At 39.0% G+C, this 19,080-nt stretch overlaps 1 protein-coding gene across 1 annotated transcript in view; it reads left to right on the top strand.

Annotated features, from left to right (window-relative positions):
• The window catches only part of LOC147995491 (uncharacterized), a 209,174-nt gene that overhangs the window by 38,661 nt on the left and 151,433 nt on the right, over nucleotides 1-19,080 (top strand). The gene's annotated exons all lie outside the window — the stretch shown is intronic.

The raw sequence follows: 19,080 nt of genomic DNA on the forward strand, positions 1-19,080 counted from the left end.
TCCTCCAAAAGGCATAAAAAGCAGCTGACTGAGACAGATGCAGATACTTACACCCAATCATTGAACTGAAGTTGCAGACTGTGATTGAATTAGTGAAAAGCTGAAAGAAGCTGAGAAGGGCAAGCCCATAGTAACACCAGCAATCTCGGCTAACCTGGACCCCTGAGATCTCTCAGACACTGAGACCCCTGTGTGCCATATACATGAGCTGGTCCAAGGCCCCTTGACACATATATAGCAGGGGACTGCAGGGTCTGGCATCAGCATCCTCTTGGAGACAGGGCAAAGGAATGGGATGAGGAACTTTGCAGGGGTAGGGGGGACCAGGAGGGAGGCACTGGCTGTACTATAAAAAATAAAACTAATAATAATAATTTGAAAAAGAAAAAATTGATATATCACCCTTAAAAACTTATAGAGCTAGAAACAGGTAATGAATGTTTAATCAGGTACTAATCTTAATGAAAAGACATGAAAAAATTCTGCTGTAACTCCTTAGTCTTATTGATATGTGACATGAATTATTGCCTTAAACTTGCTATGCACCTGTGGTATGTGAAAACCATATGATCAATTATCCTGAGAAATTTAAAAACTAAGAGCAACAATAAATTGGTGGGGTGTCCTCTTCTTCAGCTTCAATTACATACACACATACATGTACAAACACACACACACAACTACTCAGGTGATATAATTATATATTATATATATACACATACTCAGGTGATATATATAATATATGTAAATATATTATATATTATTTCCATGCTGTCCCCAAATTTTGAACTCACTCTGAAATACAACACATAGCTTTCAGTTTCTCTAGTAGCCATGGCTACCTCAAATAATACAAATCTGAGTCTGTGTTCTAAATTAAGTCAATTTCTTTCCTAAAACCATACTTCTCCATGCTGATGCTGTATATACAAGGACATGGTGGTCACTTTTTTATCTTCTTGATTCTTCAGATCTGTGTTTGACTTTCGCCTTCCACTTCCCATTTACCCCTGTGGTCTTTATTTTTTATTGGAGAGTTTATGTATTTACATTTCAAATGTTATCTCCTTTCCAGTCCCGCCCCTCTCCCATACACTCTTCTGTGAGGATGCTCTCATTCCAACCCACCCACTCCCACCTAAATACACTGGCATTCCCCTACACTGGGAAACAAGCCTTCACAGGACCAAGTTCTTCTCCTATTGATGCCAGACAATGCCATCCTCTGCTACATATGCAGCTAGAGCCATGGGTGCCCCCATGTATATTCTTTGGTTGATGGTTTAGTCTCTGGGAGCTCTGGGGGGTGGTCTGGTTGGTTGATATTGCTGTTCTTCCTATGGTGTTGCAAACCCCTTCAGTTCCTTCAGTCTTTTCTCTAACTCCTTCACTGGGATCCCCATGCTCAGTCTGATGGTTAGCTGCAAGCATCCTCATCTGTATCAGTAAGGCTCTGGCAGATCCTTTCAGGAGACACCCATATCAGGCTCCTGTCAGCAAGCACTTCTTGACATCAGCAATAATGAATGTGTTTGGTGGCTGCATATGGGATGGATCTCTAGGTGAGCAGAGTCTCTGAATGGCCTTTCCTTCAGTTCACTCTTTGTCTCTGTATTTCTTCCTGTGAGTATTTTATTCCCCCGTCCAAGAAGGACTGAAGTATCCACATTTTGGTCCTTCTTCTTCTTGAGCTTCATATGCTCTGTGAATTGTATCTTTCGTATTCCAAGCTTTTGGGTTAATATCCACTTATCAATGAGTGCATACGACATGTGTTCTTTTGTGATTGGGTTGCCACTCTCAGGATGATATTTTCTATTTCCATCCATTTGCCTAAAAATTTCATAAAGTCATTGTTTTTGATAGCTGAGTAGTACTCCACTGTGTAAATGTACCACATTTTCTGTATTCATTCCTCTACTGAAGGACATCTGGGTTCTCTCCAGTTTCTGGCTATTATAAATAAGGCTGCTATGAACATGGTGGAGCATGTATCCTTGTTATATGTTGGAGCATATTTTAGGTGTATGCCCAGGAGAGGTATATCTGGGTCTTCAGGTAGTACTATGTCCAATTTTCTGAGGAACCACCAGATGATTGTTCCAGAGTGGTTGTACCAGCTTGCAATCCCATCAACAATGGATGAGTGTTCCTCTTTCTCCGCAACATCACCAGTGTCTTTGTTTAGCTCTGTACCCCATTTTTAATAGGATTATTTGCTTCTTTGGAGTCTACCTTCTTGAGTTCTTTGTATAAATTGGATATTATCCCTCTATTGGATGTAGGATTGGAAAAGATTTTTTTCCCCAATCTGTTGGTTGCTATTTTGTTCTATTAACAGTGTCCCTTTGCCTTACTTTCGTAAGGCAACTTATGAGGTCATATTTTTGAATTGTTGATCTTAGAGAGTAAGCCATTGATGTTCTGTCCAGGAAAACTTTCCCTATGCCCAAGTGCTCTTTCCCACTTTCTCTTCAATTAGTTTCAGTGTGCCTGGTTTTATGTGGAGGTCCTTGATCCACTTGTAATTGTGCTTGGTACAAGGAGGTAAGAATGGATCAATTTGCATTCCTCTACATGCTGACTGCCATTGAACCAGCACCATTTACTGAAAATGCTGTCTTTTTTCCCCCACTGGATCATTTTAGCTCCTTTGTCAAAGATCAAGTGACCAAGTGGGTTCATTTCTGAGTCTTCAATTCTATCCCATTGATCTACCTGCCTGTCTCAGTACCAATACCGTGCAGTTTTTATTATGATTTCTCTGTAATACAGCTCGAGGTTCTGAGCAGATTATGATAATTCTTCTCCTCTAATGCCTTGCTTCCACTAGAGTAAACTATGTGGTTTTTGTTTATTATTACTATCTCCTGTGTTTTGCACCGAAGTGGACTTGGAACCCCAACTTCACAAAGCTTGCATTTAATTTCACAAGGCTTTATAATCAAATTTTGTTCCCTAGTCACATCTAATAGCTCTTCTAATTTCAATTCCGATTAATTCATGCAAAATAAATTAACCTTTCATTTTCTTAGTTACTGTAGTGACGCTTTAAGTTCTGCATAACCAGTTAGAAGGATAGTGACTAGCTTCCTGTATCTATAACTACTGTGTTTGACAGCAACAATGTAAATAAATCACCACAGATATTCCCTTTGGACTTAGCATTCTAACAGTCCCTACACAGGTATGTAACTTCTTTGTTTGACCACCTCCTCCTATTACAGAAGTTTAGAATATTGTTGACCCTCACCAGCCTACATCCCTGACTTTCTACCTTGGAGTGATGCCTGAGACAGCCTGTGCATTTGTAATTTGATACTGAATATATTTTCAGAAACTCTTTTCAGTGATGCCACAAGATGCACATGAAAGCAACATGAATATGCCTGTGGGAATTTAGGTGTCACGAATGCTGAATGCATCACTGGGACATAAAACATTGGTAGACAACCAAAAAATGATTGTGGAGTGTGATTGGTTGCGTTTTCTCGTTTTCTGAATGCATATTTCTGGTTATCTTCTGTTGGCCTTCACACTGGGGGTTTTCCACGGAGATCTCTGGTCCTGCTAGGTTCGCTGGTTCAGATGAAGAAGAGAGAACTTGGGCACGGAGGGGGACCTGCTTCTGCCACCTCTGCTGCTGGTGCTGCTCCACCTCTGTTTCTGCCACTGCGACTTTTGTTGCTCTGGCCAGGCTGAACCAGCAGGAGGCTGAGGGATGCTGGGAGATTTTGGGAGAGCAGATCTCTTCCCCAAGTGGCAGCGTTATAGCTCTTACGACAGAAGCTCTCAGACAGTGGAGTAATTCCTGCACACCTTTCATCCTTCTGAATAGGATTCTTAAATACAGTTTTGGGATGGGTCAGGGTCTGACAGCAAGTACTTCCTATTGGTTTGGCCTGAGAGCTTGGAACACCTCATCTACATATTTGTGGATATGGCCCTGTTTCAGCATGACTGATATGAGCCTGTGGTCATATCCTCTCCTGTGGAGGAGGGGCTTGGGGCGTTGCACTACGTAACTGATCTGTCTCAAACCTCTCTACAGGGAGTTATGGGGGGGGGGCTGTAGCTACTTGAGAGGGGCGTGATCTCCTGGGAGACTGGGAATGCTTCCTTAGGTTTCCCAGGGATTTGACCTATTTCAACCAGGAATCAGGGTACCATTCATGGCCTGCCGCCCCACAATCTTCTATGCAGTCTATAAAAATAGCTAAATGGTGATACTACCTAGTATCTTTTTTCTCTTTTAGGCAAATTCTCTATTTTCCTCTATTCATAACAACCTTGAGTCTAAAAAGTCCTCTTTTTATAATTAACATTCTTTATTTTAAAAATGGATCGGGAGAAACGGTGAAGTAGACTGTTATATGACTTCTCTCGACTCCCTTTCCTGTTATTGTCCCATATCTGTGTGCTGTATTTATTGCTGTGAAGAGTCCTTAGCAATAGTCACTATTCCCTAAAGCTTGCGGTTTATATGGAAATTAGCTCTGTATTCTGTGAGTCTTGAAAAATGTGTAATGACTGTGGCCAGTACAAATAAATCAAGCAGAATACTGGCGTTATCGCCTAGTCACCCTACTTTGACTCTGAGCCTTGGAAACCACTCTTTACAGCATCCACAGTGGCGTGTTTTTCAAAATGTGATATTTTAATATATAGAGAGACCTTTCCTATTTCCTTTTGCTTATTTAGCAATACACATGTCTTTGCTTTTTAGCCTGTTGCTTTTTATCACCACATTATGCTCCTCCTTAGAGATAAATGTAGTTTATTAATTCACACACTGAGGATTATCTAAGTTTTTTCAGTCATGAAAGGATCTACAGTGAACATTTATGTTCAGCCTGTACTGTGGGCGCATATTTTTAATTAATTTAGGTTGTAACTGTGCAGACATGGATTCTCAATTCATCACAAAGCACAGTTACTGATTTTACTATACAGGTATGTTTATTTTTGTAATAAAATGTCAAACTGGTCTCCATGGTGGCTAATAGAACATCTAAATGCATTGTGTTCTTTCTAGCGATGACTAGAGCCCCTTATCTCTGTATCCTCCACAGCATATGCTTCTCCTGGTTTTTGTTTTTTTTTCTCTCCATCTTTAAGAACTTGGATATTTCTTATTTACATTCCATTTGTTATTCCCTTTCCCAGTTTCTGGGCCAACATCCCCCTAACCCCTCTCCCTCCCCTTCTATCTGGCTGTTCCCCTCCCCATCCTCCCCCCCCATTACCGCCCTCCCCCCAACAATCCCGTTCACTGGGGGTTCAGTCTTGGCAGGACCAAGGACTTCCCCTTCCACTGGTGATCTTACTAGGATATTCATTGCTACCTATGAGGTCAGAGTCCAGGGTCAGTCCATGTATAGTCTTTGGGTGGGTGGCTTAGTCCCTGAAAGCTCTGGTTGGTTGGCATTGTTGTACATATGGGGTCTCGAGCCCCTTCAAGCTCTTTCAGTCCTTTCTCTGATTCCTTCAATGGGGGTCCCTTTCTTAGTTCAGTGATTTGCTGCTGGCATTCACCTATGTATTTGCTGTATTCTGGCTGTGTCTCTCAGGAGAGATCTACATCCGGCTCCTGTCGACCTGCACTTCTTTGCTTCATCCATCTTATCTAGTTTGGTGGCTGTATATGTATGGACCACATGTGGGGCAGGCTCTGAATGGGTGTTCCTTCTGCCTCTGTTCTACACTTTGCCTTCCTATTCCCTCTCAAGGGTATTCTTGTTTCCCTTTTAAAGAATCTCCTGGGATTTTGATACTACTCTAGTAAGTACATATTTAGAGTAAGTACAATTTTGATTCTTCATTTTTACATTTATGAATTTGTTTCAGTGGTCTAAAATGAATTTTAAGAAATTTCACTTTCTGCTGTCACTTCCAATTCAGTGAAATCATCTTCCCCCTCTTTACATAAATATGTTGTTTTTATTTTATTTTATACTTTTAATTTAAAATTCAATTGCAAAATAATATTTACTCATAGAATTCTGGGACTGCAGCTCAGTGTTAGAGCACTTCCTCAGCCCAAGGAGGTCTAGAGTATGATTCCTAGTGCCTCAGATAAAGCTGGCAGTTTTTGTTACTGTACCTCATACACATGACATGCATATGAAAAACAACCTGATTATAATTATTAATTACTAAATACAATGCATAATTAAGTTACCAAATTAGTAATGATCAAATGTTTAAGTTTGGATATTTATAGCCCTGCATGAATATTCTTCTGAATCAAAAAGCAGATGTCACACACTACCTTCTCCTTCCTCTCACAACGTTTGCCAGAGCACTAAGCCTGTGTTTCATTAAGTAGCTTGAGAATACATGGGCAGAGAGCCTCTTGTTAAGAAAAGCTAGTCTGTCAATGTTTGTGTTTTAGGCTCTACACATCATTCATCATTATCTCTTGGGGCATGTAATTCCTCGATCCACATCACATCCGGTTGCCATTCTCTCATCTGCCACATGATCAGGTGCCAGTAGTCCCTTGCATTAGGTCAGAGCCAGCTAAGTAGTAACCTTCTTTATACCTGCAATCCAGATTCAGTTGCATTGAACAACTTGTCTTGTCACTCTTTATGACTGATAGATAACTCTGGTGAAACTATACAGGAAATATATGTGAAGAATTAATATACCTTTTATTGACTGTTCTCTTAAAGGCTGACACCTGGTGTTACTCCGACATCAAACTGTCTACCAGGCTCCCAAAGGACCAGCTGTCTTCTCCATGCATATTTATTCCATTTTCCACAGTGAATTATTAAACCGTGCCCTGAATATACAGCTAATTTCAGAAACAGCTTTCATCCTGTTACATAAACCTTTGGTAGAGTCTGCCTCATGAATTGCAGACCAGCACTTAACCCAAAGGTCACTGCCAGCTCAGAAAGCCCCGCCTTAATGCTCCAAGACTTCTCTTTTGATCTTTAAGAGTCTCAAAATTTACATGCCAGAATCAATTATTGTTCACCCCCTTTAAATGAGAAATTATTTTAGTCATAGAGAGAAGTTTGAAAATATATTCTGCGTCTTCCTGCATAGAAGTGAACTGGTGAATAGATATGGACTCCCAGGTTGTGAAATCCTTTAAGTAGGTTCCACTAAGGAAGCTGAGGGAATTTTTTTTTGCAAGCAAAGCTTTACTGATGCTAATGTCTAAATTTGCCTCTTACATAATATATCAAAAACCTTCACACAGAAGAATGCAGGATTTAGAGTAAGCAGTGTACATATACTGCCCATCCTTCATATACACACAAAGCATCAGTTGGAAACCCAGATATCTATTCTCTCTCTCTCTCTCTCTCTTTCTCTCTCTCTCTCTCTCTCTCTCCCCTCCCCACTCTTCCTCTCTTTTCTTTATTCTTCCTTCTTCTCCTCCTCTTTCTCCTTACCTTCCCCATTTGTCTCTTTTTTCATTGTTCTTTGAAGAGTGTAGCCTTGTCTTGTAACCCAAATAGACAATCATAACTGTTTCTATGACTTAAAATTAAATTTCTATAGAAACATTTGTGCTGGACATGTCGTATTTTATTTCTTATTCATCAGTGAATAAAAGCAAAGATTTTGCTCTCAAAGACATTCAGCATCTGAGTTCCGTTGTTGGTAAAGTCTTTTTTTAATATAGATGACAATCTTGTGGTAGAGACTGAAGAAGATGAAGTGTTAAGAAGCATAGACACCACTAATAGTAACCCAGGTCCTGACACTGGAGTCTAGAGCTGTGAGAAGAAAATAATCTGTAATCCATGACCTTTTACATTGGAAAATAACGGAACTGCTTTTCCTTGAGTTTCCAATAGAGTTACTTGGCATGTTGCTCAGAAAGTCTCAGTAAAAGCGTGCCTATGAGATGAGTTCCTCTAATTTTATTTATTAAGGAAATACTTGACCAAACATAACAATTAAAAACTGTAATTTTCTCAAAGAAATCATTTCAATTCCCCAATGATCATTGCTAATGAGTCCTCTCCAGGGTAGAATAGCACTGACCTCTTTTCCTTTGGAGAATCATCAGATACGTTATTCAGGTCATATCTTCTGAGTAAAAGCCAGTTCTGGCTTCACATTATGCCATGCATCTGATTTCAGAGTGAATTTGCAGTCAGATGGTGCCTAATAGGGTTCTGATGCTGGCTTTTAAATGGTATATCCATTTTCAAAATAGTCATTTAAATAAAAGGCAACCTGCTTTTATATAGAATAAAACAAGAAGAAAAGTCAGATGTCAATGGACCAAATTCTCATGCTGGAACCCACCTTCTCTCCTACACAGAGAAGTAACCATGATCCCTGTAGAGAGCCTACTGCTTCAAGGAGCTCCTGTTTCCATAAAGTTCTCCCCACATGTGTAACACTCTGTTGTGTTCATCTTCACATGCAGCATAATGTACCACTTGGGAGCACTTATATTTCCAGTAAAATTGTGACTTTTGAACAACATGAATTAATTCTTTATTTGCTGCCATGGAAATGACAGGCTATGTGTAACCTTGAATACACAGGACACAATTTAGCAGTGGGAGGTGAGGTAGAAATGCTTCTGAGTGATTTAGGAAAGGTTGGGGACAAACCCATGCATGACAAGGACATGACATAGCCCAGCAGGTTCATAATAAGAAGAGACACCTTTGCTTCCCGAAAACAAAACTTGACGCTAATTAAAGGGGCAGCGCCAATAGATTAACCAAAACATCTGAGAATCTTCTCTGAAGATATTTCAAAAATTTGGTTTGCTTATTTGTTCATGGAAAAATGAAAAAATATGTTACCAGACCCACTTAGACTTTTCAGACACTGTACAGAGATAGATGTTGTTGCTGGGTTTTCTCTAAATTTTGCAGAAGACAAGTTAGGAAGACAGAACATTTGACAACTATGGGGTCCATTATACATGAAAAAGCATCTTTCTTGTATACAGGTCATCCTAGTTAGCATTTTAGAGCTCCATGCTTGCCAAGATGATAGGTACCTTGTTCAGGCTTCATCATTTCGAGTGAGACTTCAAGTGGAGACCTCACAGCAGTTTATAGACAAGTGACAAGTATGATGTTTGCTTCTAACATTTGAAAATATTTTTCAAAATCTGTCCATAAGAACGTGTATAATAATTTTTTGAGGGGGGACGCCAGCTATACATGCACACATCATCTTAGCCCCCGGGACAACAAACTGTTTTATTAGTGCAAGCAGATCAAGAACTGGAATCGAGTAGGAAGAGGCTTCCCAAGTACAAAAGAGACTATGGTTTTTCTTCAAACCACCCACTGACTCATGCACAGGTAACCACTGTCTCAGTGTTTGACTCTATAGCACGTTGATCCTGTAGCTCTCTGATCTTAATCTTGATTTATGAAGGGATTCTGAGAGCAATGGGGGAATAAAGATACCATTAGATCTAAAAAACATTGTTTAAATTCAGACATTACAGAGGATCCTACACAGCTAACATTTAAACTGTTGGTTCACTTGGCAAAGGCAATAATAAAACAGTTTGCATTTGATCTCAGAAAGAAAGTAAATCTGATTGGAATATTAAGAATGTGGTTATATACCTTTCATAGGGTGAGCCTTTTCTCTGTGATTCTCTAACCTCTAGCCACAAAGTGCATAGTACTGGACATATTTCTACAAAATTTAGTTTCTGGGAGCTCTGGGGGTCTGGTTGGTTGATATTGTTCTTTGTATGGGGTTGCAAACCCCTTCGGCTCCTTCAGTCCCTTTCCTAACTCCTCCATTGGGGTCCTGTGCTCCACCTGATGGTTAGCTGCGAGCATCCTCATCTGTATCAGTAAGGATCTGGCAGAGCCTCTCAGGAGACATTAATTTCAGGCTCCTGTCAGCAAGCACTTCTTGGCACCAGCAATAGTGACTGGATTTGTTGGGTGAATATGGGATGAATCCCCAGGTGGGGCAGTCTCTGAATGGCCTTTCCTTCAGTCTCTGCTCCACTCATGATTCCTGTAAAAACCTTAAACTTTCCTTACTTTTTAGTGTATGGTATCATCTTATTTACTCAACTACTGTGCTCTAATAGACACTCCATCCAGCATAATCAACTCACTTGTTTCAATGCATTATATTTAAACATAATTTAATGTTCCAGTATTTATACGGAACAACTCAGAGATATGTCTGTTTCTTGTTTTATCTCAAGGGAAATACTAAGAATTCGCTTTGGGGTTCCCACTGCCCAATGAGCAATGACAGATTGTGCAGTCAGTGTTTGTGTGCTGTAGCAATTCTGAGATTTGGACAATTACAGAGATAGAATTGGAGGGACTATTGCTTGTGCTCATCGGCTTTCTGTGCTGGCTAGCTTTTCCTGTCAACTTGACACCATGTAAAGTCACCTAGGAAGAGGGAAGAGTCAATTGAAGAACTGTCCCTTTCAAATCATAATATAGCCATGCGTTCTATGAGAGAGTACCTCGATAGATTGATGTGGGAGGCTCGGGCCACTTGCTGGAGGCACCATCCTTATGCAGGCAGGACTAAGCTGCATAAGAAAGCTGGTTAAACAAACCAGAAATTGAACCAGAAGGCAGAGTTTCCCATGGTTTATCCCCCGCTCCTGCTATAATCACGGCTCTTCCTCTTCAACTGTGAACTGTCGTCTGGAAGTGTAACCTGAAATAAAAACTGTTTTCGCCAAGTTTTTTTTTCCTTTTTTTTTTGTCCAGAGGGTTTTATCTTGGCAACAGGAAGCATACTAGAAAAGCTACCCAAGGTATTTCCCCTAGGCTGTTTATATTTGGAATTATTTGCTCTCCTACTAAAATAAATCTCAATATTGTTATGAGGTGCTTTCCTGTTGTGCTGATTATAAATAATATATCACAATTAAAATCTGGACAATCAATGACCTGTGCGTCTACTCCTTCCTAAACTGTAGAAAGAAGATAACTGCTTTGCTCAGTGCAGATACAGTGCAATCTGCTGAAACTTGTCATTGAAATTATTGCCATTTAAAACACACTCAGCTTTCCAGCCTCCTGTGGCACTCAGGGAACAAGAGACCACTCATAGAAATCTAGGCTTTTATAACAAATATGCAAACATTATATACAAAGGATACTCTTCCTCAGTCGCAAATCTTTGTCTATCAGGTTTACATCACCATTAGCGTCACATCTGACAGACTAGAATCAGGTTTTCCTTTGGCATCCTCTGACTATTCATATTGGGTTCAGAATCTTTCCCAGACATGAGTTACACTGAATATTTACTCCCTCCAAAGACATGCAATCTCATTGTCTAAGAGTTTACACATGGATAAGCTGCATAAGAGAGGAAACCAAACCCTGAATTCCATTTTTTTTCATCTATGTTTAACCCATGCATCTACAGTTTGGTAAATCAGCAGCTACTCATGTCCTTGTAGGCTTAGTACACCATTCATAATGCACCCAGCCAAGCTCAGAGTCCTAAGACTACTGCTGGTTTCAAACAGTCTGCTCTCAGTCTATCCTCATAATGGGAGGTAAAGATGAGCAGGGCTTCTCAAGCTGTGTGCTGCTTACAGACATCCTCATGGCTTGCTCAGCCTGCTTTTCTGTAGAACTCAGGACCCACTCACAATAAACAGGGCTCTTCCCCATCAAACATTAGTTAAGAAAACTCCCAGCAAGCTTACTTCTGGAGGATGTTTTACAACTGAGATTCCATGCCCTCAAGTGATTCTTGCTTGTGTCATATCCCCTACTTGTAGATAAGGATGTAAACACCTGTCACTGCTACTATGCCATACCTGGATGCCTGCTCCCATGCTGCCTTCCATGATGGTCATTGACTCTAACCCTGTGTAACCATGAGCCCTGGTTGTGATGGTTTGTCACAGAAATAGAAAAGTAATGAAGGCAGCATCTCTTTAGGGTGAGCAGGTCAATTGCCAATTTAAATAATAGTAATAATATTTGACAAGAGAATGTCTCAAACTTAGTGACTTAAACTGTGCAAATTTATAGTCTTAAAGTTTCCTTCAAAATTCTTCGTGGGAACTGGTAACGTTACTCACCAAGTAGAGGAGCTTGGCTTCTGTGTAGGCCAGAAGACCTGAGGTTTATTACTGTATACCACAAGATGGCAGGAGAGAGCCAACTCCTGAAACTTCCCTGGTCCTTAACTCAGCACCACTGTGGTGCATGAAACTCTACACACACACACACACACACACACACACACACACACACACACACATCACACACACACATCACACATCATACACATCACACACACATCACATACACACACATCACACATCACACACACACATCACACATCACACACACATCACACACACACACACACATCACACATCACACACACCACCCATCACACACATCACACATCACACATCACACACACACACAATCATGGGATGGGGAGAGAGAAAAATTTTAATTCTATTTCTTTAATCAATACAGCCGTTGTTTATTTTTTATTTTTAAATTTTATATTTCTTGGATATTTTACATATTTACATTTCAAATGTTATCCCCTTCCCCTCTCCTATCCCCCTCCCACCTCCCCCTGCTTCTATGAGGATGCTCCCCCTCCCACCCATCCACTTTAACCACAACGCCCTGGCGTTACCCTATATTGAGGAAACTAGCCTTCATAGGACCAAGGGCTTTTCCTCCTATTGATGCTGGACAATGCCATCCTCTGCTACACATGTGGCTGGAGTCATGGGTCCCTCCATGTGTACACAGTGTGTTGTTCTCCCTTCTGAGAAGGAATGAAGCACCACATTTTGGTCTTCCTTCTTCTTGAGCTTCATAGGATCTGTAAATTTTTCCTTAATATCCACTTATCAGTGAGTGCATGCCATATGTGTTCTTTTGTGAGTAGGTTACCTCACTCAGGATGATATTTCCTACTTCCATCCATTTGCCTAAGAATTTCATGTAGTCATTGTTTTTGATAGCTGAGTAGTACTCCATTGTGTAAATATACTACATTGTCTGTATCCATTCCTCTGTTGAAGGGCATCTGGGTTCTTTCCAGCTTCTGAGATATTATAAATAAGGCTGTTATGAACATAGTGGAGCATGTGTCCTTGTTATATGTTGGAGCATCTTTTGGGGATATGCCCAAGAGTGATTATAGTTGGGTCCTCAGGTAGCACTATATCCAATAATATGAGGAACATTCAGAAGGGTGACATTTCCCTAATTTCATTCTCAGCCTGTTTATCCCTGAGTGGAGGAAGGCTACTGATTAACAAATAAAGAAAATGTAAAGCTAAAACTATTTAGCTACTAACCTTGAAAAATAAAACTATTGAAAAGAGTTAATATTTTGTCATCTACTCAGTCTCTCAATATAAAGGCTCGAAGAAGCAACAGTTCTGCCTTAAAACAAAAACGACATAATTTTTTTGCCTATTGTGAGTTGCAAATTACACATTCTTGCCCTGTCTTGTGCATTACAGGAGATGTATACAAAATGAAAGTACTTAAATTAAAACTGTCAACTCTCCAAAACAGAGTGAGCTTATAAAGAAGTAGAAAATGCCAACAGAAGGATACATGGAGCTGTCAAAGTGCTCTATGGAAGATCAATGTATAATACCATCAGCCAATGAATACAGTTGAGCTAGGCTTTGAATTAAATAACCAAGGGAAGTCTTAATAACAGACTCAATTTGTAGTATGAAAGGCTTATGAAGTTTCTAGTGAGCCATTTAATTCCATTTCTAAGTTTACATTTCACTGTTTTAGGTAGTAAATTCTTCAAACTTTCATGATTTCAGCATGGCTGACGGGTGTATTCAGGAATACTATTTTTTCGGTTACTAAGTACACTGTGAGAATTGTCACCTGAAAGGATACCAAATGTACATTGCTTTTGGAATATAACTTAATTTCAATTTCTTATCTAATGAGATGCCTCAAGCAGTATAATCAATTTAATTTTTTGCCACAACTAAGTATCTTTAAATATGTGTTATGATATTCATACTAAAATATTTGGAAATAAATCTACTCTCACTAACCCATATTCATTGGAAAGGACAGTGTCGAAATTCATCCTTGTATGCCTCCGATGATGAGGGTTTGAAGCATAGGGAAAATATGCTCTAGACTATCAGCACCACAGTAGAACTACATGGATAGGATCACTCTGGGATATTTTCATCTTATCAAATGTGCCAAGAATGGACAAGTTCGAGTCCGGCATCTCTCAGGCGCTACACGAGCTGGAGATGAACTCAGATCTCAAGGCGCAGCTGCGGAGAGTCAACGTCACCGTGGCAAAGGAAATCGAAGTGGTGGTGATCAGAAAACTACCATAATTTTTGTACCCATTACTTAGCTGAAATCTTTCCAGAAAACCCAAGTCCGGCTACTTTGTAAATTGGAGAAAAGGTTCAGTGGAAAGCATGTAGTCTTCATTGCTTAGAGGAGAATTCTGCCCAAGCCAACCTAGAAAAGCCATACGAAAAATAAGCAAAAGCGACCCAGAAACCTCAGTGTACTACGCCATCCTTGAGGACTTGGTTTTCCCAAGTGAAACTGTGGGTAAGAGGATCCCTGTGAAACTGGATGGCAGCCGATTCATAAAAGTTCGTTTAGACAAAGCACAGCAGAAAAATGTGGAGCACAAGGTTGAAACTTTTTCTGGTGTGTACAAGAAGCTGATAGGCAAAGATGTTAACTCTGAATTCCTAGAGTTTCAGTTGTAAAGAAAATGACTGGATAAAGTGTCATTCATAGTTAAAAAGAAAGGGGGGTCATTGTAACAAAAACTAGAGAAGCATTATAATCATTACATGAGATGTTTAAACTCTGTTCATTAGCCTCAAATATAACCAATCAGGAGCCGCAATTTTCCTAAACACCTCTCAGACACACACATTTGTGATTTCCACCAAGACTAGTTGCATTGGGAATGGACAGGCTAAGAATCCCGAGTTTCCGCAAGATCTCCAACTGGTTCTGTTGCTAAAACTGAAGAACACAAAGCTGTTGTGACCCAGCAGTGAGAAGACACACTTTTCCATTTGAGTATAGTTCATTGAGAAGCGTGAGCTCTGGTCATTCGCAAGAATCTTGTGACCCCTTATCAATAACCCTGCCATCCTCACTTCCTATGTTTAAAGTCACATTGAGAACAGTCATGGACAGTAAAGGTTGTCTCTGGGAATTAACATCGAATGGTTTGCCTAAGCTCTTGTTCTTACACAGCACCTCCACACCTCTGAAGAACTGTGGTACAAATGCTTACTTTCTCTCTTCTTGCATACGTTAATACCTACACACTGTTGGAAATAGCAATGTTACTGTGGATTTTGATAGCGTTGTGTTGCCACTGGATTATAGCAATTTCAAAAATCTTGGCATGCTACTGAAAAGGATTTTTAGTTATTTAGTTCTTTAATAACAAATGCTTTCTTTTTTCCCTCTTAATTGCTTCATTTCTTTAGTGGAACTCTTAAAATTATTTCACCATATTATCTCTATCATTTAATTTCTTCTATTTTTCTTGTTACTTAAAAAAAAACAGAAGAAGAGAATTTGAAAATGTACTTGCTGTGCCTTCTGTATTTTGATTCCTTAAGACAATGCACATTGTCAGTTACTGTAAATGCTAAATGTGTTCTTGGGACATAAGTGAATGTTTTCCAATCTGACATTAGGAATCATATAGATATTTGATTTATAGCATATAAAACAGGCATGTGCACGTAATGCTTATCAAACACAAGTCAATATAATTAAAGTCTGACATAATTTTTGAAATTTGGCAGCTCCCAGAGAGTAAATTCATTGTAAAATCTTATAGCTAGTAGCATGAATTGCACTTTAAATCCAATCTTTTAAAAATTTGTTTCAAAGCCTTTATAGTGATAAAATTATTTTATACATCTTCATTGGAAAGTTTCTACATCTGAATGGTATATTAACAGTGTGAGTGAGAAGCTGACTATGTTTAAAAGAAAACAATTCCATTTAGTATTAAATATTGCATAATGGCACCTTAAAGAATCCCATGGAATAAATGTCAAAAGTCAGAGAAAACTCATTGAAATGTCTGTGTCTCTCTATCTCTATTAGTCTGATTTTCTGTGTCTCTCTCCCTTGCCTATCTTTCTTTCTTACACACACACACACACACACACACACACACACAAAGACTGAAATCCTAGGATTCATTAGTCAACATCCTCTTCCTTCAGACTTCTCTCATGAGCAAGCTTTCTTAAAGTTTTGAAGATAAAAGAACATTTCCTCTTTGACAGATTATTCCATATTTGGTCATATCCACTACTACTAAGGGCAGAAATCAAATTGAGGCATCTTTAACTTACATCTATACTATACATTTTAGTAGCTACATAGAAAATACACCATAGATGCTAAAAAGCATTGGATACATCCAGAATGAAACAATTTCAAGATGATGAAACTTTGTATGCTTATGCAGTTGTTTGGATAGACCAGTTTGCAATAGAAACAAAGTAACATATACACATGTATGTGTTTCCTTATGAAGTGAGGATACCAGAAGCTGCCATTGGCGTTCTTCTGCTTCTGCTCTGTCACTATCCCTTCTCACCTACCCCCCACCTTACAACCAGAAGTATTGTTTGCAAATAGTACTGTTGAGAAGAGCTATGTTGGGATGAGTTGGACATGTTAGTTTGTGTTGATGGTAGCCTGTTCAGCACTGCGTTGTGTGCCTACGTTCTTGCTACTCCATTTCCTTAGTGTTTCAGTGCAGAAAATAGGTTAGACAATTGCTAATTCTAGAACCCAGAGTGGGTTAAACAGCATCAGAGTACAAGGCAGCATGTCGTTGTCAGGACAGTCACCATAGAATAATGTCACAAACTCAATGAAGAGTGCCACAAATTTGGAAATTATCTGGAGACTAACAAAGAAGACATTGAAACAATGAAAATGAGAATCGCATCAGTCAAAAGAGATTGAGCACTACCATAAGAACCAAGTCTTGAATCAGTAAAGCAGTGACACATGAGACGGGATCTTGAATTAAATTGCTTAATTTACATACAGTGACATATACAAGATTCAAGTGAACAGTTCAGTTGAGACTTACATATTTATATACCTATCCTCCAATTTGAGGAGAAATTAAGCCCAAAATTTACCCTGGTATCTTTGCTCATGATTCCTTATATATCAGCCATTCCCAATCTATGGGTCATCAACTCTTGGTGGGCTCAAATGTTGCATTCAGAGGTGTCACCTAAGATCATCAGAAAACACAGATATTTATGATTCATAGCAATAGCAAAGTTATAGTTAAGAGGTAGCAATGAAATTTTATGGTTGGAGGTCACCACAATATGAGGAATTGCATTAAAGGATCACAGAATTAGGACAGGTGAGAACCACTGTTCTAGACAATCACACATCCTTCACAGACAGTTACACTATGACTTCTGGCAGAAGAGCTTCATTCTTGTGACTATAAGTTCCTACACATGGGGACATGCAGTATACACACTTTCATATCTAGGTCGTTTCCCTCCATGTATTTTTGAAACTGTTGCCAAAACTTTGTCAAATATAGCCTTCGTCTGTATGTTTCTGCCAGTTTTGTAATGGCATTCTAACTTGTTCACTCACTATCTTGCAGGTGTGGCATTGCATTGGTTTTGGGTTTTATTACTTTACTTGATAGTCTTAAAAACATACTATAGTGTTTTATGCCCAGGCTTCTAGGAATATATAATAATAATAATTAATTACACCCTGTCTGTTGTTAGAACTGATCTATTTTAATAGTGTTTAATTTCCAAAAATGTATATGTGGTCAGTATAAGAAATATTTACAAGCTCTAGTATGACCAAAATATCTCTACATCTTCTCTAGAAGCCTAATACCTAATACCACAATTCTATCTTAAATACTGTCTATTTTTAGTATGAGAGAAAAGTCTAGATTTGTCCTCTGTAGTAACTTATGTACCCCAGCACCAGTGTTTGACAAGACGGATCCTGATCTGTCATGTACTACTTGTAATGCTACATTGTTGTGTGAGATATTCTCTATATGGGGACACATTTCTGCACCAGCCATTTTATGACATTGGTCTGATTACCCCTTTTCAACAAATACTATTCTGTATTAATCACATTAGCTTGTAATATATACTACAGTCTGTTGAAGGTCATACCTTTATTTTTCTTTTTTCAGGATTTGCTTGACTTAAATTATAGGCTTAGCTAGTGTAAACAAACATTCTGCCTCAACATAGATACAAATACCAGCTTTAAATTCAATTGAACTAAATTAAATTGTATCATGATCTAAAACTGGCAGCAATATATTATATCTTTTAATTGAAAGATCCGTAGTTATGTGGGTATTTAAACTTTTATAGGCCATTTTGTATTTTTAGTGTAGATAAAGCATATGTAAAAACACATAATTTATTAAAATTAATCACAATTTTTGACTATTAAGGTTATATAAGATGGAACACTGTAATTATATTGCTTTTATCTACTCTTGCCTTAAAGATGGCATCCAATTTCTTAAACATAAAACTATTTTTTAAAAAAAATTATGAACACGACTCTTTTAATTATGGAATATCTGAAACTCGTGGAAGTTCTTCTGAAGAATCAAAGCTCCTCTAATGAGTGAGACTTAAGGGCTTCAATCCTTTCACTGAGGTTGTAACAAATGAAATAGTGTAAAAGTGGGATACGCTAGTTCCATGATCATGTTATATTACATGTGAGCCCGTCTTGGGAAACTCTCTCTGTCTTGCTTTGAAGAGAGTTACCACAACCAAGCCGTCATAGGAAGATCATGCAGCAAGGAGCTGTAAGTAATATCAGAGCTTCGGATAGCCACCAGCAAGAATGTAAACTCTATTCCCTTGGTGCAAGAAAATGAATTGTAGCCACGGGTACAGGGCTTGGGAATCAATTGCTTCTTCATCCACACCTGCGATGAAGTCCTCATAACACCTCAGTAAGACTGAGTTATAAAAACTGCCTAAGCTGTGTCCAGACTTTTGTACTATAGAAACTAGAGGGCAGGAAATTTGGGGTTCTTTAAGTCAATGATTTTAACAAT

The sequence above is a fragment of the Rattus norvegicus genome, chromosome 3 (assembly GCF_021556685.1).
Source record: "Rattus norvegicus strain SHRSP/BbbUtx chromosome 3, alternate assembly SHRSP_T2T, whole genome shotgun sequence".
In the NCBI taxonomy this organism is placed as follows: Eukaryota; Metazoa; Chordata; class Mammalia; order Rodentia; family Muridae; genus Rattus; species Rattus norvegicus.